At 42.0% G+C, this 27,052-nt stretch overlaps 1 long non-coding RNA gene across 3 annotated transcripts in view; it reads left to right on the forward strand.

The window, feature by feature from the left end:
* The window catches only part of LOC122175340, a 47,020-nt gene extending 41,011 nt beyond the window's left edge, over window positions 1-6,009 (forward strand). For all 3 annotated transcript variants that reach the window (XR_006177387.1, XR_006177386.1, XR_006177388.1), the window contains 2 exons: window positions 3,828-4,036; window positions 5,893-6,009. This is a non-coding gene — a long non-coding RNA (uncharacterized LOC122175340). The remainder of the gene's footprint in view (window positions 1-3,827; window positions 4,037-5,892) is intronic.
* The last annotated feature ends 21,043 nt before the right edge of the window (window positions 6,010-27,052 follow it).

Here is a 27,052-nt window from a genome sequence, read left to right on the forward strand (position 1 = left end):
GTTTGGAGTTCCTGAATTTCTGATGCTCAGACCACCAATAACAGCATGGTTATGGCAGTCCATAACTACTCTGCAGCATATTTGCTTTCATTTAACTCTTCTTTCATTCATGAGTTAACTCTTCCATCAGTGTTAATTCTTGCACCATATCTAACCAGCCACCATAAAAAAAAAGTCTGTACTAAATGTTACCTAGATGTTTGCTAAAGCAAGCAGACATCTTTCAGATCACTTAATCAGCTATGAAATGGGAAAGTGATATTTCTAATAAACTTCTTGGATCTTCTTCTAGTTGAAAATGCTTGAATGATAAAGCAAGCAACAAAGCATTTGTGTATTTTCCTGTGCACGCTGCTATAATTTCTACTGTGCTTTGCACCACTGAGTGCACAGCTGGCACTGGGGCTTTGCTAGATGTGTCCAACTATAGCAACCTATAAAAATGCCTTGTTTTCCAAAAGTTAAAGATCCCTAGCAACCTATATGTTTTCCATAGATTTTTTTTTTTTTTTCAAGGAATATTGAGGCCAATTTTTGTCATATGCTTATCTGCTGCATAGGATTTTTTTACAAGTTAAGAGGGCCACAGCTAGGTCTGGTGTTGTTGTACGCACTGCAGGGACTATCTGATGCATACTGCAGTGTTTCCATGCGCAGACAGAATCAACAAAGAGAACATGAGCACTGCTGCATTGTTTGCCCAAGACAACAAAGACGGTCTTCGGTAAAGACATTTCTGATGAAAAATCCACAGCTATATCGCACTACTATATATTGCACTACTATGTATTGCACTACTATGTGCTTGTGGAGCATTTATTTTGTGTGTTTGCATTTCAGATGTCTGAAGGATTTTAGATCTTAATTGTGGCCACTACTTCCACAACCAGTGTAGTTTTCCAGCTGTTCACTTTCTAGTTTTGAAATTGCTTGGGTTATGAGGCAGGCATCATCTGTAACACTGCATGAGCGGAGAAATGAGGTGAAAGATGCTTTCAGCCATCACCTTGAGATCTCATCTTGAAGGCCAAACAACCTGGCCAGGCAAGGCAAAAAAAACTAGAAGGAAAGGGAGAAGTTCACTTGTTCTCCTGGAAGGACTCCAGATATATTTAGTTTTATCCCTGAGATATATTTAGTTTTATCCCCAAGTTATGTTGAAATAACATCCTGTGTAACTTAACCCTAACAGCAATAGCTGACATTTAGGTAACTGTAAAATAAAAAGGGCCTATTTTGTATTTTTGTAGAAACATATTCAATCACCTCCAAAATCCAAAATAGATAACTTTGAAATATATTTCCTGAAATATATCTAAAACCAAACCTACATTTATGATTACACTATACACTCAAAAGTGTTGTCATCTAAAGAGGAATTTATCAGGTGTTAGGCACGGGGTGTACTGGCCAAGTGCACAGTGGGTACATGCCATGTGAACTAATCAGAGTCTCAGGTGAAATACAAGCACTACAATTTACTATTTTTAGGCAGCTGGGATATTTCTCTGTGTGACCATGGTGTTGAGGGCAACCATAAGGCAACATCTCAACAATCGAGGTATGTTCAGTCTAAGTAAAAAGTCATCATCAGTAAAAACATACAAAGCCTTATAGCAGTTATTTATAACCTATGCAGAAGAAACTTCTCTGTCTCTATGAGGAATTACAGAAATAAGTGGATCACAGAAATAATCATAGAGTAAACTATTTTAATAAAGCTCTCAAAATCTTCTCTTTCTGGATGGAATTCACAGAAATCAGAAAAGGTTTTATTTGTACTTCAGTGAATGACTTCCCTTAGTTTACATTAATCAACTACAATAGAAAGCAACAATACTCAATTTGCTAATATCTCCTTTGAATGCATAATATTGGCAATAGCAAAGCTTGTCAATATATATCATCATCTCTTTCAATACTTAGAGCAATTTGAAAATTGAATTACATGTGGTTTTTGTGTGTATCACTGATTCCCAAGACCTTTGACTTCTAAATATGTTTCTTGGCAAGTTTTTAGTAGGCAACTGAAAAGGAAGTAGTCCTTGTCCACTTGACAGTTCTGTGAACCTGAATGTAAAATGTAATCCAAATGAAAAGACAAAAACCAAGTTTAAACAGTTTGAACTTTGGTAATGTATCATCATTTGAGGCTGACAGAGGACTTTTCCAACATAACATTAATAATCTGTCAATGAAAGCAAAACAGGAAAGATTACTTTTTCTGCAGCCTATGTAGCCACAATTAAAAAAAAAAACAATCTGCTATAGATAAGGAGCTAGTTTGTTATCATCTTTCAGTGCCCCTTTTTCTGCTTTTCATTGACTCTTTCTAGTGATATACTCTAGCATAAAATTCAGCATATCTTTTGTATTGCATCAAGGAAACTGTTGGAAGATATTTTTCTTGCACACATTTAGCCATGTTATACCTGCAGAAACAAAGGCCTATGCTGCAAAGTCTCAAAATGAAGCCAAATTTGTGACTTCTATTTCAATTTGCAATTCAGTTTTCTTTCAAGAAAGATCAAGCATAGAATTAGTTTTGAACTTATTAACCACCCAGGGTTTCCTATGTTTCATTAGCTCCAGTTCTATGCTGCATTAAATGCATAACCAACTCTTGCATTGCTTTTACTTGATCTGAGAGGTTTGATTATTATTTATTCACTTTGTCCTCAATTTACTCATGTGACCAACATACTAAATGGAAGTGAGAATTAGTCCCTTAAATACAGAGTGGCTACCTACTCTGCATTCTGGTAGGAACGTGATTATGTTTAGCTGGTTATCTTCGAATACAGATGTTAAACCTGGCTTACAGGTACGTAAGAATTGTTTTAATAGATCAGATTTTTTCCTCCAAGAATATCCTTCTGGCCACAGTAAGTGATAACATGTTGGCAAGAATCCCAAAGGCAAAGCTTCTAGTTGTTATGTACTGACCTAACTCCATGATAATTTAAGCTCAGGAGGACATATAAATAACTGTGTTCACTTCTCATTGTCTTCCTTTCTTAAATAGACTATTTCTTTTTATTGTTGGTTGTTTGTTTTTTTTTCAACCAATAATTTAAGATAATTGGAGTTTGAATCCTATAAGCTTTTGAACCTACTTCCTAGTTTCTGCCACTCAGTTGGAATATGCATAACTGTATTCTTCACAGGAAGTCTCAGGATTTTAATTTTTTCATATCTGATTTTAATACTGTTGCCACCACTTCTTTATACATCTTCTACCATTTTTCCTCTAAGATATTCATATGTATAATAGCAAATCCTTGCAATGTAGAATTTAAAAACTGAATTGAGTAAGGAAGCAATTCTATAAAGAAGCAATTCAGTTGAGTACAGTGTCTAAAACTCACCTCCTCTGGTCTGAGTTTTAGGTCATTGTACTCTACCTTTAAAATATTGATTTTCTTCTTGTTCTAGGAGGTTTAAAACACTGTTATTAAGCAAGGTTAACTGGGATATTCTGATTTTTGACCACTCTGTCTATTTTTATAAAGTCTTTATTCTCCCCTTTTCATTACTTGTCTTGCTCAGGTGGCCACATATTGCCATTAATCTTAGATAACGTATTAATTGGTATCTTCATATCACTTCACTTTGTGAAATTCACATTTCTGATGCTTTTATCTTCTGTCACTTGTTTTGTGCACCTTTAGTCACATCTGACCAATGTTAAACAAAATTTCCTCTGAAATCTTTTTTTTTCTCTGTATTTGAGACACTCAGTGAAGATTGACAGACTTTGTGTTCAGAAGAGTGACTCTTCTACAAACTTCTCGTGTTGATTTTATGTTGTCTTTTCTTTTGTGCAGTAGCAGCAGTTCAAAATGATGTCTCAAATTGCCTTCATCCATATGAACAGCTGATTCTTCAGTCCTTATCCAGTGAGGAAAGTTGTGTTTTCAGACAAAAAAAGATGATTCACAAGGAGATCACAGAGTTGTGGGGGTTGGAAGGGACCTCTGAAGATCATCAAGCTCAACTCCCCTGCAAAGCTGGCCCCCTACAGCAGGCTGCACAGGTAGGTGTCCAGGTGGATCTTGAATATCTCCAGAGAAGCAGAATCCACAACCCGCCTGGGCAGCTTGTTCCTGTGCTCCATCACCCTCACTCTGAAGAAGTTATTTTGCATATTGATGTGGAACTTCTTATACTTCAGTCATGACTGTTTCCCCTTATCATAGAATCATAGAATCACCAAGGTTGGAAAAGACCTAAAAGATCACCCAGTCCAACCGTTCACCTATTCCCAATAGCTCCTACTAAACCATGTCCCTCAACACAACATCCAGCCTTTCCTTGAACACCCCCAGGGTCGGTGATTCCACCACCTCCCTGGGCAGTCCATTCCAGTGCCTGACCACCCTTTCTGAAAAGTAATACTTCCTCATGTCCAGCCTGAATCTCCCCTGCTGTAGCTTGAAACCATTCCCCCTGGTCCTATCACTAATGACACAAGAGAAGAGGCCGACCCCCAGCTCACTACAACCTCCCTTCAGGAAGTTAGAGAGAGCAATGAGGTCTCCCCTGAGCCTCCTCTTCTCCAGGCTGAACATTCCCAGCTCCTTCAGCCTCTCCTCATATGGCCTGTGTTCCAGACCCCTCACCAGCTTTGTTGCCCTCCTTTGAACACGTTCCAGGCCTCAATATCTTTCTTGCAGTGAGGGGCCCAAAACTGGACGCAGTACTCGAGGTGCGGCCTCACGAGTGCTGAATATAGGGGAACAATCACCTCTCTGCTCCTGCTTGCAACACTGTTTCTGATGCATGCCAGGATGCCATTGGCCTTCTTGGCCACCTGGGCACACTGTCGGCTCATGTTCAGCCGAGCATCAATCAATACCCCCAGGTCCATTTCCTCTATGCAGTCCTCCAGCCACACCGCCCCAAGCCTGTAGCGTCACCTGGGGTTGTTGTGGCCGAAGTGCAGGACCACAACCCTTGTCCTGTCCCCAGAGACCATGAGAAAAGAGGTTGGCCATGTCTCCTTGATTCCCACACAGATATTTACGTGCATTAATAAGATCACCTCTCAGTCTTCTTTTCTCAAGGCTGAACAGACCCAGGTCACCCAGCCTCTCCTCACAGGGGAATACTCCAGGCCCTTTATCATCTTTGAGGCCCTTTGCTGTACTCTTTCCAGGAGACCCCTGTCTTTTTTGTACTGGGGAGCCCAGACCAGGATACAGACTGGCCAGGGCAGAGTAGAGGGGGAGGATCACCTCCCTTGACCTGCTGGCACGTTCCTTTTAATGCACCCCAGGAATCCCATTGGCCTTCTAGGCCACTAGGGCACACTGCATGGCCAACCTGTTGTCCACAAGACCCCCAGGTTCTTCTCCACAGAGCTCCTCTCTAGCAGTTCATGCCTCAGCCTGTTCTCAGGTGCAAGACTCCACTCTTGCTTTTATTAAACCTCATTTGGTTTATTGTTGCCCAGCTCGCCAATCTGTGCAGGTCTCTCTGAATGGCAGCACAGCCTTCAGCTGTGTCAGCCACTCCTCCCAACTTTGTATCATAGGCATACTTGATGAGGGTGGGCGCTATCCCCTCATCAAGGCTGTCGATGAAGACATTGAACAAGACTGGTCCCAGCACCAACCCTTGGGGAACACTACTACTCACAGGTCTCCAACCAGACTCTGCATCACCAATCACAACCTCTGAGCTCAGCCAGTCAGCCAATTCTCAACCCATTTCACAGTCCACTCATCTATCCCACACTTTCTCAGCTTCAAGATCAGGGGATCATGTAAGATGGTATCAAAAACCTTGTTGAAGTCAAGGTAGATGACATCCACTGCTCTCCCCCCATCTACCTAGCTGGTGATGCCACCAGAGAAGGCTACGGGGTTTGTCAAACATGATTTTTCCTAGGTGAATCCATGCTGAAAATGAACTTCAGAAGTTCCTGATTAACTTCTTCTCTTCCAATTGCTTGGAGATGACATCTAGAACAAGCTGTTCCATCACCTTTCAAGGGACAGAGGTGAGACTGACTGGCCTTGAGTTTCCTGAATACTCCTTCTTTCCCTTTTTGAAACTGGAGTGACACTAGCTATCCTCCAGTCTTCATGCACCTCTTCTGTTCTCCAAGACCTGACAAAGATGATAGTGATTCAACATTCACCTCTGCCAGCTCCCTCAGCATGTGTGGATGCATCCCATCAGGGCCCATTTGTGCACATTGACCCCACCTAAGCTCTCGTGAACCACCCCCACTTCAACCAGAGGGAAGCTCTCAATTTCCCAGACAGTCTTCCCTTCAGGCATCCTGAGGGTGAATCTTTGAAGTGAAGACCAAAGCAAAGGAGGCATTCAGCATCTACACCTTCTCAGCATCTCCACCTTCTCAGCATCCCCCATTACCTGGCCACCTCCCTCGTTCAGCAGGGGACCCACATTATCACTAGTCTTCCTTTTACTATTAACATACATTTAAAAACCCCTTCTTATTATCCTTACTCCTTCTCCAGCTTCAGCTCCAGGTGAGCTTTAGCCTTCCTCTTCACTTCCCTGCATGTCCTGACAACACTCCCTATGCTCCTCCCAATAGGGCAAGAACTTTTGCTGCATTTCATAAGCCTTCTTTTTCCCACCTACTCCCAGATGGAGCTCATTACATTCTAGTTGGTCTCTCGCATAGAGGGGCAGCTCCTCCACCTTGCTTCCTCAGCCTGACTTTCCAAAAAAGAACATAATCCTCCATAGACAGCACTCCAGTCACATAAGCTGTCCCACCAGGTATCTGTGCTTGCAGTGAGAAGCTATCCTATTAATTTCCTGTGCTGCACGCAATGGTATGCAGGCACTTAAGGGAAGCAGCAGGTGTAAGTATCCCATTGTTTTGCCCTGCAACCATTTTGAAAATAAGATTTGTCCTATTTGTGCTCCAGACTTAAATTAATACTACATATAGTTTGAGTACCTATATGTAATTGTTATTTTACACACTGTCTTGAAAATGATTCTTATTTTTCATTGTAAATTATTTGTGGAGAGGACATGGTATGCATTTATGAAATTAATCTCCATAATTAACAAAACCTTCTTCTATTGTCTACTAAATTTTCCTGAACTCTTCTTCACATGCTTGAGCAGAGGTTAAAAGAGTCAAGGTCAGCTGAGAATCTTCTGACAAAATATCTCTGCGCGTGAAAAAGTACGTACATGTAGGATAGGAATTTCAACCAACAGAGCAAAGTCAATTTATTTTATTTTATTTTTCACACACTGTAGTAAATTAGTTTTAGCACAGGGCAAGTCTTTGCACTGATGGGAACTATGTAAACATTCAGAGAGATTCATTATCATTGTTTTAAGCATTTCCATCCACTCACGAATCTTGTTACAGAAGAAAGAAAGAAAGAAAGAAAGAAAGAAAGAAAGAAAGACAGACAGACAGACAGACAGGAAGAAAGATACTGTTTTGTGCAGAGCTTACCTGACACTTCTGCTGTGACATGGTGCCTGTCATACTTTGAATATATTTTCCAGCTGTTTCAAATTTTTGTCTCTTTACACTTGGGAGAGGGGAAATCACACTATCAGACTTACCAGCTGTTCTTGGTGTTATCTGGACTGGTTTTAATGCCCAGGAGGGAATACTGTTCCTTCATGAATTATGAAACTCTCATACGTTCATGGTACTGTGGTGAGCTTGGGTGAAATCTGCCAGGTGGCTCTTCTGTTCTTGCCTTGGAGATGTGGTTATCTTTCAAAGAACCCATCACTGACTAAATGTAGACTTCAGTAAATAAAACCACAGAGCCTTATTGTTGGGATCATCCTTACAAAAGTTTCTTGGTCTCTCACGATCCATAAACTTATGTACTGTGAAATGTTTGCCTACGAATGATCTCAGTGCAGGTTTCCCTTTGTAACACTTTGAAGGTGGGTTCTCATTTCATCTCACGCACGTGAATATCTACCTGCATAGAGTGTGTGAATAGCAAAGCCCTAGGGAGAATTAAATAACATTTATCCTGTACTTCCAATTGATTTACTTCTGATGTGCCCATTAATTTATTGCAAGAGATTCCTATGAGACTTTTTGAAACTACATACGAATGTGAAGATTCCTTACAAATGTGAGACAATGTAACATTTACATTCAAACGGATGGCTGAGGATAAGGAAAAAAAAAAAAGTGGCAGCAAAGAGGGTTATATCTTGATTTTTCCATAGAGATGTTTTCAGGCACTGAGAACGTGCCTGTGCATTTGTGCAGTCAGAAAAGAAATAAGCAATATAAGCTTTTCCAGTATTAAAAAAAAAAAAAAAAAAAAAAAAAAAAAAGATTTAATTGTAAATATTTGGCATTAGAACACCAATCCAGAACAAGAAGAAAGCCTAAGGCGCTCTGTAGGAGCTGGTTAGGGCAACTGCCATAAAAAGCCTTCGATAAATGGCTTTATTGTATTGCCCTCTACCGAAACTACCGAAGATTGCAGACTGATGCTTAACGCGGAGGAAAAAAAGCTCGGGCAGGAGAGCCGTGAGATGGGTACAAATACGTTGTTTCACACTGCTCAGCAGAGTCGCAGATTCGAATACTTCTGGATTTGGAATCCAAAGAGGGGCTCGGGTTTTGTTCTGTCTCACTGAAGGGATATTCATTTCTTTAGAGAAGAATCTGTGTAGGCAGGACAGAGATCCGAAGTTATAAACTTGCCAAGAAAATGGGTATTATATCCTTGAACTTACAGGAAAAGAAAAAAAGAAAGCTTTCTGAATTGCAGAGGCAGATGGGTTCAGAGCTGATGAGAGAACTGTTGCATGAAACTGTGAGGAAAAAATCTCTCTGGGTCCTGTGCCTCAGATTATTATTATTTTATTATTATTATTATGTTTGCATGTTGAAAGAAAGTTTTGCGTGAAGCTATGAAAGTATTTAATTACTGTATAGGTGAATTAGCCAATTTTACACACTGGAATAATCCCTTAAAAGAAAACCTTCTTTCCATACAAGGAATTTGAGAAGCTGAATTACTTGTGGCAGCAAGCTGAAGATCTGACTTGTTTTGTGTAAAAGATGAAAGATCAGGCCATGACTCTTGGCTCTCTAAGATGCACTGGGGGTAGTTTCATTCCACCCAGTTAATTCATGGGTTTTGTACTCTTGTTCAGCGTTAGCAAGGTCACCCAAGCCTTTGAATGGAAAAGAAAAAAAACAATATATCAAAATGACAGTTTTAAAGAACCAAGATGATAGAGTTCTGTGTTTGTTGGATTTCTCACAAATAAGGCAGCAGAACATCTCTAAGTAAAGAAACACATTTAGGTGTTCCTTCTTCCAAAGGCTAATTCGCAGCCCTACAGCACTGCCCACAGTTTGTTGTGACATCCTTGCTGGAACCGAGAATTTATAAGCGTTGTTTTGCTTGTCTTGTCTCAAAGTGTTGAACTCTGCTTTTTGTGACTTTGAATGAGCAGGGTAAAAGTTAGGAGGGCTCACCTGTATTTTTAAGGAAGCCTTACTGATATTGTTTTTACCTTAGCATTTCATAAAGCACATTTTGATTGCTGAAGTAGCTGTGGTACCACTGACAATAAAAGCATGTTAGCATGCAGCATCTCCTTATGCAGCGTGTCAAAGTTGGAGATGTGTTGTGAAAGTCCTTCAAATACCTCTGTTGTGAGGATGATGTAAAAAGGCTCATTTACAGAATTTACTCTAGTGAATTAATTGCTCATAGAAACAGAGAGGGTTCCTGCAAAACTGTGATTTGAGGCCAAAATGCAGTACTATCCTAGGTGTGCCTCATTACATAGCTGGGGGTTTCCATAGGTGTCTTGTATTTATTGTATAAGCATCTTGTATGTATTGTATCACCTCTTGTAGTGGGGAAATGGAGGGATCTGTTCTGTCTCGGTTTCTCGAGTAAGCAATGAGACTTCGCTGGAGGTAAACTGACGTCTAAAGGAATAGCGACCTCAGCAGACCGACAGGTGACGTTACTTCAATTTTAGGTCCTCTTCTTTTTGTGAAATAAAGGTAAAGGAAATTGTTTTACATTAAACGTTCCATTTCACATTGAGTGAGACTGAGGAAAAAAAAAAAAAAAGTAAGTATTTAGCAAATAAAGTCCACATACTTGATGATGCACATGAAAAGTGTCTTCCTTCTGTCTTTTTTTGACACTGTTGCCATGAGAGTGAAACTCTGAAAATCTTGTTTTCACTGAAGAAGGAATTTTCTGCTGAGGACTGACAAAGCAATAGAACAGTATTAATAGAATACTGTACAGTATTACTGTAATTACTTTACAGTAATAATAGAACAGTACTCAGCCCATTTAATAAAATACAACACTTTGTTTTTGTGATTACTCTTTATTGTGAAAAATGATCACAATGATACATAGTGCAGTTCACCTCTCTTCTGCTTTGTCTTATAGTGATATGTACATATAGAACACATCTAAATTTGCCTTTAAAAATAAATAAATACATAATGAACAATGGCTTAAAATGTCTTGAGTGAAACATTCCATAACATACCTATACCTCTGGTGATTTCCAGCATCAAAGGTCACCCTTTCTTCTGATCACTTAGCAGCCTTTACATTAATTTCATGCTTTATGAATTGTAATAAATTTTTTGCTTATGTGGTTAGATGCTAAGAATGAAGTTCACAACAGACTGGATTTTGTAAAATGGATGTTTTTTTCTTTTTTTTTTTTTTAAACAAAGTTTTTCAGAACCATCCACTGCCTGTGTTTTTAGAAAAGTAAAAATTGCAAAATTTATCATGTGCCAAGGAAGAGCATTTGTTCAACTGTGCTCTTAAGTTGTGTAGTAATGAATAAACAGTAAAATACATGACTGTGACTGGGAATAAAACCAAAGCAACTGATCTTCGCAATGCTTTTTTGGACACTGAAGGCTGCTAAGAAGAGAAAATGTGGAAAACAAAAGAATGATGATATAAGATGCTGAAGCGAATAAACATACAGTCTATGGTAATTAGTGTATATTTTAGATATGCTGCCAGGTGGATGAGACAAAGGTGTGTGTTTGTCAGCGTTATCGTTCTTGGGTTTTGATTACTCCAGCAATTTTAAGTGGCTGTATTAGAAGGGGTGCAGAAATTTCATGATAGTTCACACCATCTAATAGAGGTTGTCTAGTCACAACTCAGAGGAAAACGTTGTCTTCCTCATATGCTTGACAATAACCTTTCTTCCTTGAAGTTCTGTGTACTCTGTCCCACAGTTCGTGCTGTACCTGAGCTTAACTCCGAATTCCTTGAATTCAATAATAAACTTTTCATACAGTTGAAAGATATTTGACTGACAATCTGTTTCCAGGATCTTATCAGTTTATTGTTATTTTTTGTGAGGGCAGTAAGTTACATTGTTATTTGTAATACATGTGCAATTACTGTATGAATTGTGCAAATTTAAATAAAGATATTTTGGTAACGTTTTCTGCCAAGAAGCAGTTCCTGAATTTCACCTGGGTAAACAGGTAGGAAATAAAGTTCAGCAATTTTTTCTCTCATGAAAACACTGTGACTGTAGATTATATGTGACTTCAGAGATGTTCCAAAAGCCAGCAGAATCTTGGTCCTCTAGTGTGAGGTTTGGACAGCAAACTTTAGACTTAGACTATAGATTATTGGAAATGTTTCCTCACAAGAAACCATTGCTGAAAAATGTTCTACTGAAACTATTTTGCTCCTTTCTCTTCTTCTTTATTTTCAGTTTGTAAAAATGAATGTTTTCAGACAACTTTAACTGGTAACTTTTCCTTCATTTAATGCACAACTTCTCACCTAATGAAGAAAACGAGAGACCCTCAAAATCAACCTTCTTCAGGCAGTCATTCAGGTCTGTTTTGCTGGGATTCCAGACAAGAAACCTACACGCTAGGGACATGGCTGACCTGAAGGAACACATTAGTGATGTTTTTGAGGGATCCTGAGTCTCCCCCAAGGGGAAACACTGCTTCATCTCAGCGTTTTCCAAACTGGTGACAGAACCGTTTACTGCTCTTCCAATGAGATGCTGAAAAGGAGAGAAAGAAAAAAAAAGAAAGTGTAAAACACTAGTAGAACTGCTTTCTCTAATTCACTTCTACATTTGTATTGTTTTTTCTTTTTTGGTTATAAAGTGATCTGTCATTAAAAAGCCTTTTCATCCACTCCACCTCCAACAAGAAAATATTTCCTGAAGGCAGCAGAAGAAACTGCACTCTGCTGCCCTTTTGTTCACCATAATATCAGGGCTTCTGCTTGTTAAGCAGCCACCTATGTACTGATTGATGTAAAAGCCTGGAAGCACTTTGCGTTGGAGAGCTGCATGGGGACATATATCCTACAGCACCTGAGTGTTTGGATGGCTTCTGCATTTCCTGGGCACAAAATCCAGAGCAATGAGCCAGCATCAAATAGATTTTTAGAGAGATTCCTGTTGGGAAATTTTCTAGTTTAGCATTGAAAGATGGCGAGTGCAGATGTATGAATACAAAACAACTGGGTGGGTTTAGTAGACATTGTGCTAGGTAACCTCTAAAGAAGAGGAAAATCCTAGTATTAACAGTAATTTTTGTTGAGTAAAATCAGACATTCTTAATAGTGAATATTTTGATAAAGAATCGCGCGTATCTTTTCATATAGTTGTTTACAATATTCTTCAACTGCAACCAACAAATAAATAAACAAAACAAAAATCTTAGTCTTCCCCTTCTTTGCTGTTGTTTGTGGACCCACACTTTCTATTGTGGGTGATTTATGGCACCCAAGTTGAAATACTAGCTGAGAACTGCTAGGATGAGAAAGTGAATGCAAGCTGCTAGGAGATGTCTTCTGGCTGATGTAAATCTGCTGATGTGAGCAACAGTGCGCCTTCTTCCAAGATTTTTCAAATGGGAGCACAGCTCATTTCCTGCCATTCCTATTTTTCACACAGTACAAGTCCAGTTCTGAGCTCATGACCACTTGCTGAAAATGGTGCTCCATTTACATTTCATAGATCTTCACTCCATTTCTTCTTTCTAGGAGGCTTGTTGGGCTCACATCCTCCTCTTCCTGGCATTCTTCCTCCTAATGTCTACAGTCTGTACCTGGAGTTCTCAGTTCTGGCCAGAATTTTTTGCAGAATTTCTCACACAAAGCACTTGATTTTTCATCAGGCAGCCTCATGATTTTCCTTTGAAGGCTTTTGAGCTGTTATTTTAATGTAACCAGATTTATATTTTATTACACAACTTGGTTTGCTGGCAGATTTAGTCAAATGTTCTCAGCGTACCTTGGATGAGTTGAACGGGACAAAAGAGTTTCACAGCCTTCTTTGTAGAGGATAAAGGGCAGAGGCTTGACTACGTTTTTATTCACAAGATTTCAGTTACAAGAAATGAGGCTCTTATCCCACAATGGGAGTGAGCAGGGGGAACCAACTTTCCTGTAGACTTTCTCACTGAAATACGTGACCGGCTGATAGCAAGAGCTTTTTTTCCTTTTCTCTCCCTTTTTTTTTTTTTTTTTTTTTTTCCTTTTGTTTGTTTATTTTCTTTCTTTTAGCTAGTGATCATTTCCCAAGGCTTTTGAGATGTAAACTTACAATCTTCTCTGTTATTTACTTTCTAATACAGTCCTAATTCTAACTGTGCTGTTGTATTTCAAGAGGAGTTTGTGGTCTGTATTTTATTACTTGTTAGAATACTAGCTAGAAGAAGTTAATGTACTGTATGTGAGTCCGGTGATATGAACATTGACTTGAACACTTTGCCCTGCTGGGGAGTGGAAAATCGCCAGAGATACCAGCGCATCGCTTGTACACTGAATACTTTTCCAAAGCTGAATAAAATTTCATCAAAAGAAAACCTGATACAAATCAACATCAGAGCTCCGCTCTGAACTTAGGAATGGCTTACAATGTGGTATTTCTATGTGATGTTAAAAAGAAATAAGCAAACAACAATTGGCTTGGCCTCAATTGATCCATTTCTATCACAGAATGGATCAGACCCTAAAGATCACCAAGCTCAAACACCTCTACCATGGTCTGGGCTGCCACCCATTCAATTGTGCTGCCCAGAGCCCTGTCCAGCCGGGCCTTGAACGCCTCCAGAGTTAATCACAACTTCACCAAGCATCCTGTGCCAGTATTTCAATGCCAGTGTCTTGAGTAAAAAAAATTCCTACTTTCTAATACCTAATCTAAATCTCTTCTCTTTTAGTTCAAGTTCTGCCTTGTCCTGTCCCTATCAGGTTATATGGAAATGCCAAATCACAGCTTGAACAGGTGATCGAGCACCTGGTGAGAAGGTGGGGCCAACCCAGAGAAGCTCAGGTGCATGCAATGCAGCTGAATGACTAGGAGGGGTGAAGCCAGGATCCGTGCCTTCCTAGACCTCATCTAAGCGTTGGCAGTGGAGGTGTCTTGCTGGCAACTCCTGCCTCCTGGAGGCCTTCTGAAGGTAAGCAGCTACGTTTCTTTGTTTCTGCATCTGCATCTGCATCTGCTGCTGCTGCTGCTGCGTTTGGGCTTTTTCTCGTTTGCTGCAGCTGAGGGCTTTGCCACTCTGCTGTTATTGCTGTACTTTTCATCACATTACACAGACTGTGTAAGATGTCATTCCCTCTCCTGTTTATAAGCTCCCTTCAAGTGCTAGAAGCCATAATGGGGTGTTTTCTTCTCTGAGACAGGCAAACCCAATTCCCTCAACTTTTCTTGATAGGAGGGCTGCTGCAGCTCTTTGCTCATCTTTGTGGCCTTTCTCTGGACCCATTCCATGAACTCCACGTTCTCTCTCATGCCAAGGGCCCCAAGCACAGTGCTCCAGATGGAGCCTCATGAAAGCAGAATAGAGGGGACAATTGCTTCCCTTTTCCTGACATCCCTCCCTCTCTTGATGCAGCCCAGGATACCTTTATTTTCTGGGCTGGAAGCACACGCTGTTGGCTCACATTGAGCTTCTAGTCCACCAGAACCCTTGAGTTCTTCTCCACCTCAGTGAGTTCTTCTCCTGGTCTGTGCTTGTATCTAGCAAGGCCCTGAGCCTGGGGTGCGTGTTATCAGGCCCCGTAGACTTGTATGCATTCAGCCTCATCGTGTGGTCTCAAACGCATCCTTATCTTACAGTAGGAGGGATTTTGATCTCCCAGCCTGTGCCCAGAGTTTTAGGGACACAAGAAATATGGAAAGCCTGACCACCAGCAAAGATTGAGTTGAAGGATATTGGGCACCTCAGCCTTCCCTATGTCTGTCATTGCCTTTTCTCATGAGAGTGAGTATGTTTTCCTTGCCCTTTTTCTTCTGAGCAATGTGCATGTAGAAATCCCTTCCTGTCTTGTTTTTTGTTTTATTTTTAAATCTTCTGCTGAGTTCAGTTTCATCTGAACTGCTGGGGGCTGGAGAACTGTCATGCTCTCAGAAAGGTGTCCTTAAAGGGCTCCTTTCATGCTCCTTTCTAATATATATTATATATTATATATTATATATTTTTTTTTTCTTCTCCACATTGAGTGCTGTACTCTGTTTTATGTAGTAATTTCATAATTAGCCTCCTCTGCCTGAGTTAACTGAAAGTTGTGAAGCATATCAAATGCTGCAGAAACAGAACCCATCAGACATAACTCTGCTTGGCTGGCGTTATTCCCCCTCATTGCAGGATTTCATAACGATGGGGCTTATAATATTGGAACTTGTTTTCTATTGGAGGTTTCTTTGTTGTTTATTGTCTTTTGGATTCTAAATGCTTCTCTGAAACAATGGCTCAGGTGTAGGTAACTTACAGTGAACCTCTTTCATTCCCTGTCAAGTCTCAACAGAGAAGCATGGTGTTACCTGATCCTTCTGTGGAGATTGCCGCTTCCAGCATGCTTTGCACTTTATTGGGATTCTGCATACTATGTTCCCATAAAACAATAAATGCTGCCTGAAGAATGCAATTGCTTCCTAGAGTAAAGAGTTCTGGTAGGGGTGGGATAGCACAATGATGTTGTGAATCGCTGATCTGAGCACAGAGATATTCACAAAGGAGGAGGTCAGTCCAACTCTAAGCAAATCCCATGGAAAGGGAGAACAAGCTTAGTCTTGTGATCCCTGAAAAATCTTTATGGCAAATTCACCTTTTCCAAAACTATGAAATTCTTGACTGTTTATGCCAGTGGGCCTTCTTAATTATGTGAACCTTCTGTGGGCTTCTCTGAGTAGAGAATATAATGTGAAGTTAACAATTTGGGTTGCCATAAGAGGATATTTCCTAGATAATTTTTTTTTTATATATCTATACAAGTAAGTGAAATACTCTGAGTTGAAGAGGAAAAAAGTATCCATTGCCAACTTACATGTGGAAATCAGTTTGGTTGGAAACCAGTTATTTCTTGAGAATGGCAATTAAATTTCCTTTAAGAGCTAGATAGTTGCCCTGTCTTGGAACTGGGCAAATTCTTCCTGTGCCTTTACTATCTCAGTGTAATTAATGGAGAAGGGGGTTCAGAAAGTCAGAGGATGACTTCAGGGATGTACTTTTCTGTTTGTTCATCCTACTTTAACTGACTTAACTAAAAACAAAATGAAAGGGCATCAGCCCAACAATCTCCAAAGCTGTTTTCCATGGCAGTACTGACAGGTGAGTTCTCTTTTCTTCCTCAGTTTGTTGGACGTGTTCTTGTGTGTTTTTGCTAGGTTTGTGAAGTCTGTGGGGTCTTATCTCTTGGGAAATGCATTTAGAAGGATAAGCGATTCTGTCCGACTTCTCCAAGGCCAGCATGTCTCTGTAGCCTAAGGACCTCATGCTGTAAGGAATAAGGTGTGCAAGATATCTGAAACATTCTTCTTTCCTTAGTTTTCCTGCTTCTACTACTTTTGTTGTTGTTGTGTTGAGTACATAAGAATCCATGAACCCCTGAGTACAGTTAAATCACATCAAGTTTAAAAGACCTCCTGTTATCCCTGTATGGTTTATTTTTACTGTTATTTCTTTCTATTTAAAAAGAATCCCCCATGGTTTGTCACAAAGCATGTAGGTTTGGGGAAGGGATTTATCTTCTCAGCACAGTTACCCAAAATGATATGGAAGGGAAATAACTACGGCCATAATTACTGCAAGTCAACGTAGAAATTGGAGAAGGCTAGAGCTTCCTCAGATGGTTTGCAACAAGGCATTGGTGTTCAGTATAAACAATGAAAGAAAAGGAAATGGAAGGGCTCATGGTCAGATGGAGTTACTAAGCTTGTGTGAATTAAGGTTATTTATGATTTGTCATTAAAGGAAAACTAAAAAAAGACAAAGGAAATAGTTTCTTCTCTTTACCAATGGAGGAACACACTTGTGCAGCTCACAGGCCTCTAGCTAAAGAGACATTAAAAGGGAGTTCATGTTATTGCGTTTAAGGAAAGATACATCATGAAGAGTGTTACGCATGTTGGATGTTCTCTTTTGAATGTGCGCATTATGAATCAGTGGAAGGGGATTTTTGGCTGTTTTAAGCTTTATAGCTGCAAATGATATTTATCACTCAGCCATTTTGGCTGTTTATGGTAGAAAACATACTGTTACATGAATAATGAAGTGACAGGGATAGCAGCAGTTAAATATCCAACTCTGGGTGAAAGAAAAATCTTTACTCTTTAACAAAAGCAATTACTCAGCCCCATATAAAATAGGCACAAAGTGTTAGAACAAAAAAGAGCATGGAGGCCAGCAGACCAGCACCAGTCAGAGTCCACAGGGCTTCAGTTCAGGGCAAGTTCTCTTCAGTAGTTCTACAACTGATCAGGGCAAGAAACTTACATGTTTATTAAGCCACACTAGAGACTATGGCAAGTTCCTTCATCAGATTGTGGTTGGGTACCAGAAGAAGTCCTGAGGGCAGCAACCACAACCCAGGCTGATCAAGTTGGAGAAGAATTTGGACACTGCTCCTGGAGATAGCACTTGCAGTTCAGGTGATCTCATGCAGAGGTAATAGTTGTAGGTCCCTTCCAACCCAGACTGCATTCCTATTCTATGTAAAACAGATATTTTACTGTTTAAGCTTACCTCTCATCTCAGTAATATACATTTTAGACATCCCTCTGGAAAAGAGCTATGCCCTGTTAAGCACCTGCAGAGAGGTGCACTAATTAGTCAAACTAATAACTCACTGAGATGCTGAAGTCAAGTCATGACAAGAGCAGTTATCATATTTAAGTAAATTAGCTCCATTTTTTTAATCCTGCATTAGCTGCTGTTGCATTTCAATCACAGCAGGACTGCTTTTAATCAGTTAATGATCCAAAAGTTATTAGTAACTTCAAACTCTCACATTAAGGTACAATATACTGCACACAAACATTTAATGCAGAGGCACCACCCCAGTGAAGTCTCTTGTCTTTTGTAAAAGAGCAAATGCAGAGTACAACATATTAGCCATTCTTGCTGGAGTTCGGTCTCAGGGTGGGAGGAAGGCTCCCAGGAACTCACTGAGATTAAACACAAAGGGTTTCATCAGGACACGCTCCTGTGTAATCAAGCAAGAAAACAGATACAATTCTCAGCAGCGTCATCTTAGGAAAGAAAGCCAGAAGTTTGTTGCAAGACGGTCAATGCCACTGCTCTCAGGATGGTACATCTGTCTTCAAGCTCTGGGGAAGCTCTACCACATTCAAGAAAGGCCACTGTGCAGAAATTCAGCTGCAACAATACAAATACCAAAAACATACTGTGATTTCATGTGGTGAGTAAAGCAAGTCTGAGGTATCGTACTGTTGAAGTAGATGATTTGCAAACATTTGTTGTTGACATAAGTTTGTTTGTTTGTTTTCAAAGCAGAACACGCAATGCTAAATGGCCAACTGCAGAAGGGGTCATTTTACTCCCCTTTCTCATCCCTCAAGATAATTCAGCTAATGGCGTCAGCCAGGGAATAAGTCCAAAGCACAGAAATAGCAGGTGCATCCTTTGTCTGTGGTAAGGATTTTTATTTTTTATTTTTTCTTTATGTAGAGACAGACAGGTATCCACTTTACCACAAAAGCTTTAGCTTACTAGCTGTTCCATTTTCATGCAGATACTCTTAGGCATCCCAGATCCCACATACAGCACAAAGCCTTTCCACCTGCAGCAGAAACTGCCTTTTCAAAAAGCTGCCACAAGCTGATATTCTTCTATCAAGAGGACCTATCATCACCCACTTCTCACCCCAAGGGGCCAAACTCTGTTACCAGTATTTTGAGGGCATATAATTTGAAAGGAGAAGAACAGAGTTAGACCTATACAGTTTTGTTTCAGCAAGGTAAAGTGAAAGACAGCTCTTAACCAGAACTAGTTTTTCCACTATTAAAAAGTTACAAACTTGTAAGTTTCAAGTTGCCTGCCCCTCAATGCAGCTCATTTTGAGGCATGCTCGTAAGTATCCACAGGAGATACTTTTTATTTAAACACAAAACCAAGTTGGCCTTGTTAGAGACCTCTGGCAAGAGGAGAGGTCATAAGCATTTTTCCTGTTTGTCTTTAGTTTTTCCATTAGTCTGATCACTTTTTTTTCCCCAAGAGTAGCTTGCAAAAGCCTCAGAGAGCAGCAGCTTCCATCCTTCTTGAGGGGTTTGTCTACTTAGGCTGTTGATATTGTATACATCCTGTGTATGCTATAGCTGCTTTACTCCCACACACTACAGGTGAATACCACCTCCAGCCACTTACCAAACCCCCAGAGTGCATTCAATTAGCACAGAACAAGTAACCTATTAACTCACAAGAGTTGTTTCCAAGAGGGTTTACCTGAGCTTTGAAATAAACTCGCTCCTCCTCCTTTCAGCCCAGGAGCACTGCTGCAAAGCAGTCACCACCACATAAGAGCCACTCTAGCGCTCAAGGGGAGCTCTCCCCCCTCCCTCCCCACTCAGGAGGAGCCTCCCTCAGCCACTCCTCTCTAGCCAAAAAATTTCTGAGACTGACCGTCCCACCCTCCCACCCCCAAAAAATAATCTCTTTCAAGATAGTGCAAATCCCAGCAAACAGCCCCAAACTAGCAGCCAAAAGCACAATCCCCACAAAGTGGGGTGTTGTGCTTTTGGCTGCTAGTCATCAATAACCTCAAAGCCAACTCCACCTAACACACACCAACCAGACAGCTCCAAAACACAGAGACAACCAACCTGCCACACCAAGTGCTAACTACACACAAGACACTTCCAGAAACTAATACAAACCTCAAAGGCAACAAAACCAACCAGGCACATGCCAACATCTTATGCCTACCTGTTATCTCTGCTCCTTCACCAGATCAGGACCCCACACTCCAGCACAGAAGGGCTGCTCACACTTCACTCTATTCCTTCAGGCCTGCAAGAAAAGCACACCACACTCAGTCCCGGCCATAAACTCTATCCCAGAGGCAGCGCACAGGTAAGGGATGAATAGATACAGCTCACCTTGCTCCACAGAGGCACCACTGGGCTCCTCATTCCAGCCCTTAACATGCAGGAAGAGACATAAACCAGTTCCACTCTCCAGTGGGAGGGTTCACATCACTCACGGCCAGTCCTCACCCTGCAACAAGAACAACGTCACAGAGCCATACAGAATGGAAACACCCCTCTAGAAATCATCTGGCCCACTTCCCTACCACACATGACCCAGGAAAGCATCCAGACTACTGGAATGAGCCCCAGCAAAGGGGGATGAGCAGCCTATTCCATCCCTCCCACTTTGTTCGTTCTCCTTTCTGTTTTCATAGACCTTCTGGTGTTCAAGACAATGAACGCTTCCCCCCCAATGCTACCACCCTTCTCTCATCTACCTGGACAATCAATACAACATACAAAACTACCATTTGGCCCAGCACAATTTCCCCTCAGTGAATCCACCTTGTCTGCTCCTCGGAAATTTCTCTTCCAGTCACTTGGAGATGACACCTGGAACAAGTTGTTACATCACCTTTCCAGAAACAGAGATGAGGCCATGCTTCTCACCCTTTCTGAAGGCCTGCAGTGACGTCAGCTATCCTCCAGTCTTCAGACATCTTTTCTGTAGGAAAGAGCAGAGGAAACATGATAGAGCACTATCTGGCAGTCACCTCTGCCAGCTCCCTCAGCACACTCAGGCATTTGCTGGCATCCATCCTGCCAAAACTACCTTTGACCAGCTCCTCCACAATCAAAAGGAAGTTATCTTTCCTCCAGAATCCAGGGTTCCCGAGAAGCAGTCTCACAGCAACAACTGAAGACAAAAAGGCACTCAGTGCAGAAACACATCCCCATTACCAGGGCCTCCACCTTGTAAAGCAGAGGCCCACACATTCTCTAGTCTCCTTTTCTCTGTTGAAAAACTTTTGTTAGCCTGGACCCCCCTCCTAAAGGGGGTACTGAGAGGACCCTCACCTTCCTCAGCCCTTCTTTCTCTCAGATGTGAAAAGAAGAGAGATCTGAATGTGTGGAGTGAGGGGAGAGATCCTGCCGAGGATATGTGATATACCATAGCATTCTCCAGGAGAAGAAGCAGGTTGTGTCATATGTAGATGTCCACTGAATTAACTCTAACCAAAACAATCTAAAACTGTCAAGTGAACAAAGCCGCAACCAACTTCAACAATACATACACATCTCCTTTTAGGAGCAGTGTTTGAGCAGAATAGATATTTTATATCCCAAGAGGATATAAAATCACAAAATCATCAATTGTCAATACCAATGTTATGTGAAATCCACAAGTACTTTTTTTTTTTTTTTTTTAAGAAAAATGAGACTTGTTGGAACAAACATGCCAACCTTCACTGCTCAGGTGGATTGCAAACCAAAGTAGAACAAGGGGCCAGCAAAAACATGGTGCTCTACATTCTTAATTTAATAAAGCACAGTGGAATGCCCTCGAAGAGCATGAAATTCAAAAGCCTTTGGTCGGACTGAAACATTGTGGCAGGCAGATGTTTGTAAAAGTGCTAAACTGTAAATCTTACTGTTGATAGAATTTGCTGTTAAACACTTACTGGATACAACATGACAGCCAAGCTGGATGAAAAGGAGAATGTACGTGAACACCCAGAACTAGCAGACCCAGGGCAGTGTGTCTGGGCTTGAACTAGGCGCTGAGAGTAAGTTCAGACAACGTTTATACATGTTTTTAATATTGAAATTGATCCCCATTGGGACTTAGTTAAGGCGAGCTGTACAAAGTTAATCTCATTTCCTTTTATATTCCATTTCATATTTAATGTACGTTACAAGAGAGATACTGCACTATGCTTCATTACTTTAATCCCTGTCCTGTCCTACTGTAGTTCAACAATGCGTGCAAGTATTCTTGTTAGAGGCACGGTCCTGAGAAGATGGCTGGGGAGCTGAACAGCATTTCTATTTCAGCTGCTGAAGCGTTGTCATGGTTTTGTGATTTTTGGCTTTCGGTATTCCACATCATAACATCATGTGGGGCACTGGGACTTTAACTGTTAATGCTCAAGTCCTGGGTACCTGCCCTGAAGAGAAGAAGAACTACATTGCCCAGGGGACCTTGCGGTCAGGGAGAGGAGGTTTAACTCCTGGCAAGGTCGCCTGATTTCTTCTTTCTCGCCTGCCCTTCATCGGGGACACTGCTCCCGTCTCCCTGCTGCTCAACTGGACTGCGCATCTCACCTCAGCGTTGTGGTGAGGCCTATCCACCTTTCAGACATTCTCTCTCTCATTATATTTGATTTATTAGCTTCAATTCTGATTATATTGTATTATAGTGTGTTATCTTGCATTCCGATAATATACTTAGTAAATTAGTTTGTTTCTCCTCAGATCAGTGCCGCTGTTTTAATTATTTTGGGGTCTCCTGTTTCCTTTTTTTCCGGAGGCGCGGATCTGCGGATCCCTCCGCCCCGCTCATCACGGAACCGGGCCGAACCAGCCCGTAAACCGTTGACAAGCGTCCAGTAACTTTGGATGTCATCTAAACCCTCAGATGGAATACTTTCAGGCATTCTCATGGGGATTGGTACATAGCAGTATGCCATAACTACTGTTGCCAATTTGGGGTGAGCACTGTAAAGTGCATTTAGAGAAGAATGTACTTGAATGTAGCATACATGAAAAGCTTATTTTAGTATTTTAGACAGCTAGATGTAATGTTGGGGTCTTAGAGCATTTTTCTTTGGTGGTCCAGGTTTTTGAAAATCTTAGGAAAATATTTGGAAATGAATATTGTTTTCACATGCGATACAATTGCAAGAGGGGGATGTTTCACCCTTCTCAACAAAGTATCTGTGTTGATGAGAGTCTGTAAATGACTATAGAACTGACAAAGAAGTCCAGAAGCATTTTCTTCGGTTCTGATTTTTATTTTTATTTGTTTTAACAGTGAGATTAAAAAAACAAAACAAAACAAAACAAAAACACAAAAAAAACATTGTCCATGTCCTTGCTCTGCGGGTTTGGGATGTATTGTTGGTTTTTTGTTTGTTTGTTTGTTTTTTCCTGGGAAGTAAAACAGGATAGGATATTGGTAATAAGGGCAAGTGAATTTATTACTGAGCAAGTTGTACGCTATTTGACAGAACATTTCTGAATTCCAGTGTTGATAGCAGTTGGTGCTGCCTTTTCTGAATCTTTTACTTAGTTTGGAGTTCTGGGAAGTGTTTGTGGGTTTAATCAATTTACACTTTTGATAAGTAAATGCATTCCATGAGTAATGGAATGAGATTATTGCTAAGAAAAGATGAATGGAACAATGGATGTTCTATTTTACTATATATCCTGGGAAAAGTTATTCTTTTTTTTTCAGATTATAACCCTGCTTTTCTTAGTACAGTATTATATACTACGACAAAACTACTGTCTTACAATATCATGAGGAGAACCTCTGGGATGATGTCGTGTTAGCCTGAAAAATCCCTTTACTGGATCATTAGTATTGTTATTCTGATGTTATGTAGCCAGTTCTATGAGAACATGCAGGAACTGTATGCACATTGAAATCAATTTACATGATATTAATGTCTTTTTAATCTCAACTGTATGACACCGTATTTTTCAAAGTACTTCAAACTACAAACAAAAGTAAACTTCAAACTAGAAAATGAATGCCCTGAATTATGTCTTCCAACGCATAAACATTAATTTTCCCCACATTTCCAGAAGCAACTTCAGCACAGCCTAAACCTACTGCCTATCATGGCTCTTGAATAAAGTTGCATTTTATGAATAGACTGCTCAAACAAAGCACTTGAAAAATAGTAAAATCCTATGTTAATTTTCCTACTGTGTTCTGATCTCCAGGTTGGACGCCTGTGCTACACACCATCTGTACCACAGCCACTTCGCTCAGGTCCTGGGAGCCTTGTTCCAGGCAGTCCCTTTGCCTGGCTGACATGAAGGGTCAATGGCCTTTTCCTCGCAGCTGATGAGAGCCATTTCTGCTGCAGGCTGTTTTGGCATCACCCATCTCTGGAAGCACCTTATGTGCCGTATCCATCATGTGTCGCCTTCATGGACCCCTTTTCTACCATTGTTACAATGAGAAAGAACGTAGCCAGTGACAGAATGAAACAAATTTAGCAAACACAAACTGCAGGGCACAGCCATTACATGAGTGTTTCCAACCACGGTGTGTAAATGAGTTATAAAACAGTCTATAGCAGGTCTACAGAACAAGGATATCCTGAGTTGACAAATAAATTGTATCTTTCCTACATCAGGTATCACTTTTTTTCACTCTTTTTCCTCCATAACAGTATCTCAGAGCTCAGAAGGGATTTTTGCTATAGGGGCAGAGGTGGAAGGTGTCACACTGAAGAATTCCTTTAAAAATACATACATCTATTTTATTTTTTAATTACTTTTGTGGGCATCTACAGCTCAGAAAGGAACACCTGATGTGTAGACGACTGTTAAAAGAAACACTGAAATGGAAGAAATGATCTCCCCACAGGCAGCTCTGCCAGGTGACCGTTTGTGGGGTGAGATCACCTGTGAGGCAGCTCTGCCCCGAGGGGCCGGGTAGCAACGCCCGAGAGAAGGGCCGTGACCTTTGGGTGACGCCGGCCCTGACCTTCAGGTGACCCCGACCCGGCCGCCCTCAGCTAGGAAGGGTGGGAACGCTCAGGTGAAAAGAGAAAGCGGCGGGAAACGACAAAGGCGGGAAACGACAGCAGCGTTCTAGGCTCCTATTGGCTGGCCGGCAGCCCGGACATCTATATAAGGTGCGCGGGCGGACAGGTGAGAGACGCAATCTCCACAGTGCGTGAGAAGAAGCGGGGGCTTCATGAGGGAAAGGCAGAGCGTAGAAGCAGAGGCGACGAAGGCGGCAAGCGGTCTCCAGAGCTGAGGTACGAAGGGGCCGGGGTGCGGCGAATTTGGGCTGAGGCGTGAGGGGGTCGGAGCCGGACTGAGGTGCAACAGGGCTTCGTGAGGCGGCGCGCCGGCGGGGGCTTCGTGAGGCGGCGCGCCGGCGGGGGCTTCGTGAGGCGGCGCGCCCGCGTGCAGCCGGTGGGGGCGGCTGCTGACCCACTCCAAGCTTGGCAAACTGCTGTGTGGGATAAGATGCTACGAGACAAGAAGCAGCTACAATAAAGGAAATTTATTAGCTGTTGCAGTTTTCATTCATACAGGCTTAATTACAAATCTTAAACGGGGCTGTGGGTATGGGTGAGGACATGAGATACTCAGTGTGGTTGGAAGGTGTGAAGTACTGAAGTACAGGTCTGCTACCTAAGAAGCTAGAGACGATAAACAAACTATAGGAGAAAAAGGTAGGAAGCTCCAACAGAAATATAAACATGAATGTCAGGTTGTTAATTCTCCTCTAAGGCGATAAAATTTAAAAACTACCAGTCTCACTTGTATCATCATCAGGGAATGAGTAAATAAGATAAAATTACAGAACACAGAACCTGACATGAACAAAAAGACGTGATGATCTCTGGTCACAAAAAAACCCAAAACACATCACTGCTGCAAAGGGACAACTCAAATGAAAAAAGAGATAAGATGGCACAATGATTAACTTGGTATTGGAAAAATTACTGCAGAGAGAATGAGTACCTTTGCAATGGAGCCAGTGGCTGGGGGTCCCCTGTAAGCAGGGAAGCTGACTCTTTGGTCACTGCTTTTTGCGTGCCCAGCCTCATTTGCCCAGTCTGCCCGCCTCTGTGATCTCCCGCGGCACCGGCTGGAAGTCCTCCGTGTGTCAGTGAGGTGAGGAAAAGCTGCTCAAAGTAGTTTTTGCTGGGATGAGCTTGGGGGCCGGCTGAGGGGAACGGGGGGGCAGGGGAGAGGGTTGCAAGGCCTTCCTTGGCTGGGTGGTCGCGTGCCGGGTTGTTTGGCGACGCTGCGTTTGCCTTTTCCTTCAGGTGGGAGGCTTGCCACTCCGCGGGTCTAACGGTGTCCCCGCTGATGTTTCAGGTGCTGCTGCAGAAGAAAGAAGCAGCGGCGTGGGGACCTGGGAGGCAGGAGCGAGCAAGAAGAGGAAGCCGAAGCGTGCAGATGCAGGGGGGAAGGAGAGAGGCACCCTGGGCAAAGCACCTGTCCCATTAGCGGGGGCGCAGTCCCATTTGAGTTGAGCGTTGCCGGCGCCTTTGGCGATCTGGCCGGCTTTGTGCTGGGCGACCTCCCTGTAAGCAGGGCTCGGGTCTTTGCTGTAGTTGGCCTTTTGCCTTGCTGCTCCTTTGGCTGCCTGGGGAGCGTGGCCCCCTGTAACGCAGGGCGAGAGCCACCTCTCCGCACCCGAGTGGGAAACGGAGCTCGCCGGACCCCGAGGCCACCCTGTAAGCAGGGTAGTGCCGTTTCCCTGCCCCTCTTCCTCCTCTGGCCCCTCGGCATCGTTGCCTGGTGGCGGCCTGTCAATGCGACGGCCCCGTACTCGGGGTGTGCGTCGAGGCCTCTGGCTTTACCTGCGAAGCCCCTTGGCGCGTTGAGGTCTGTGGCCTCCGTGCAGGCTAGGGACAGGTCACAGGCTCTTGTCTGTTGCCCGTGGCTGTGGGTTTATTCCCAGGGTTTGGCTGCGCTGCGTTGTCCTTCCCTTCTGGAAAGTCGTGCCTGTGTGCGTGTTCCCCTTCCTTTCCGTGTTTGTGTTTGTGGAGCGACTGAGCTTTCCCTTTAGGCCCCCACAAGGATGGCTGCAGCTTAG

This window comes from Lagopus leucura, unplaced genomic scaffold (assembly GCF_019238085.1).
Source record: "Lagopus leucura isolate 7727_CA_CO unplaced genomic scaffold, USGS_WTPT01 Super-Scaffold_739, whole genome shotgun sequence".
NCBI classification, from domain to species: domain Eukaryota; kingdom Metazoa; phylum Chordata; class Aves; order Galliformes; family Phasianidae; genus Lagopus; species Lagopus leucura.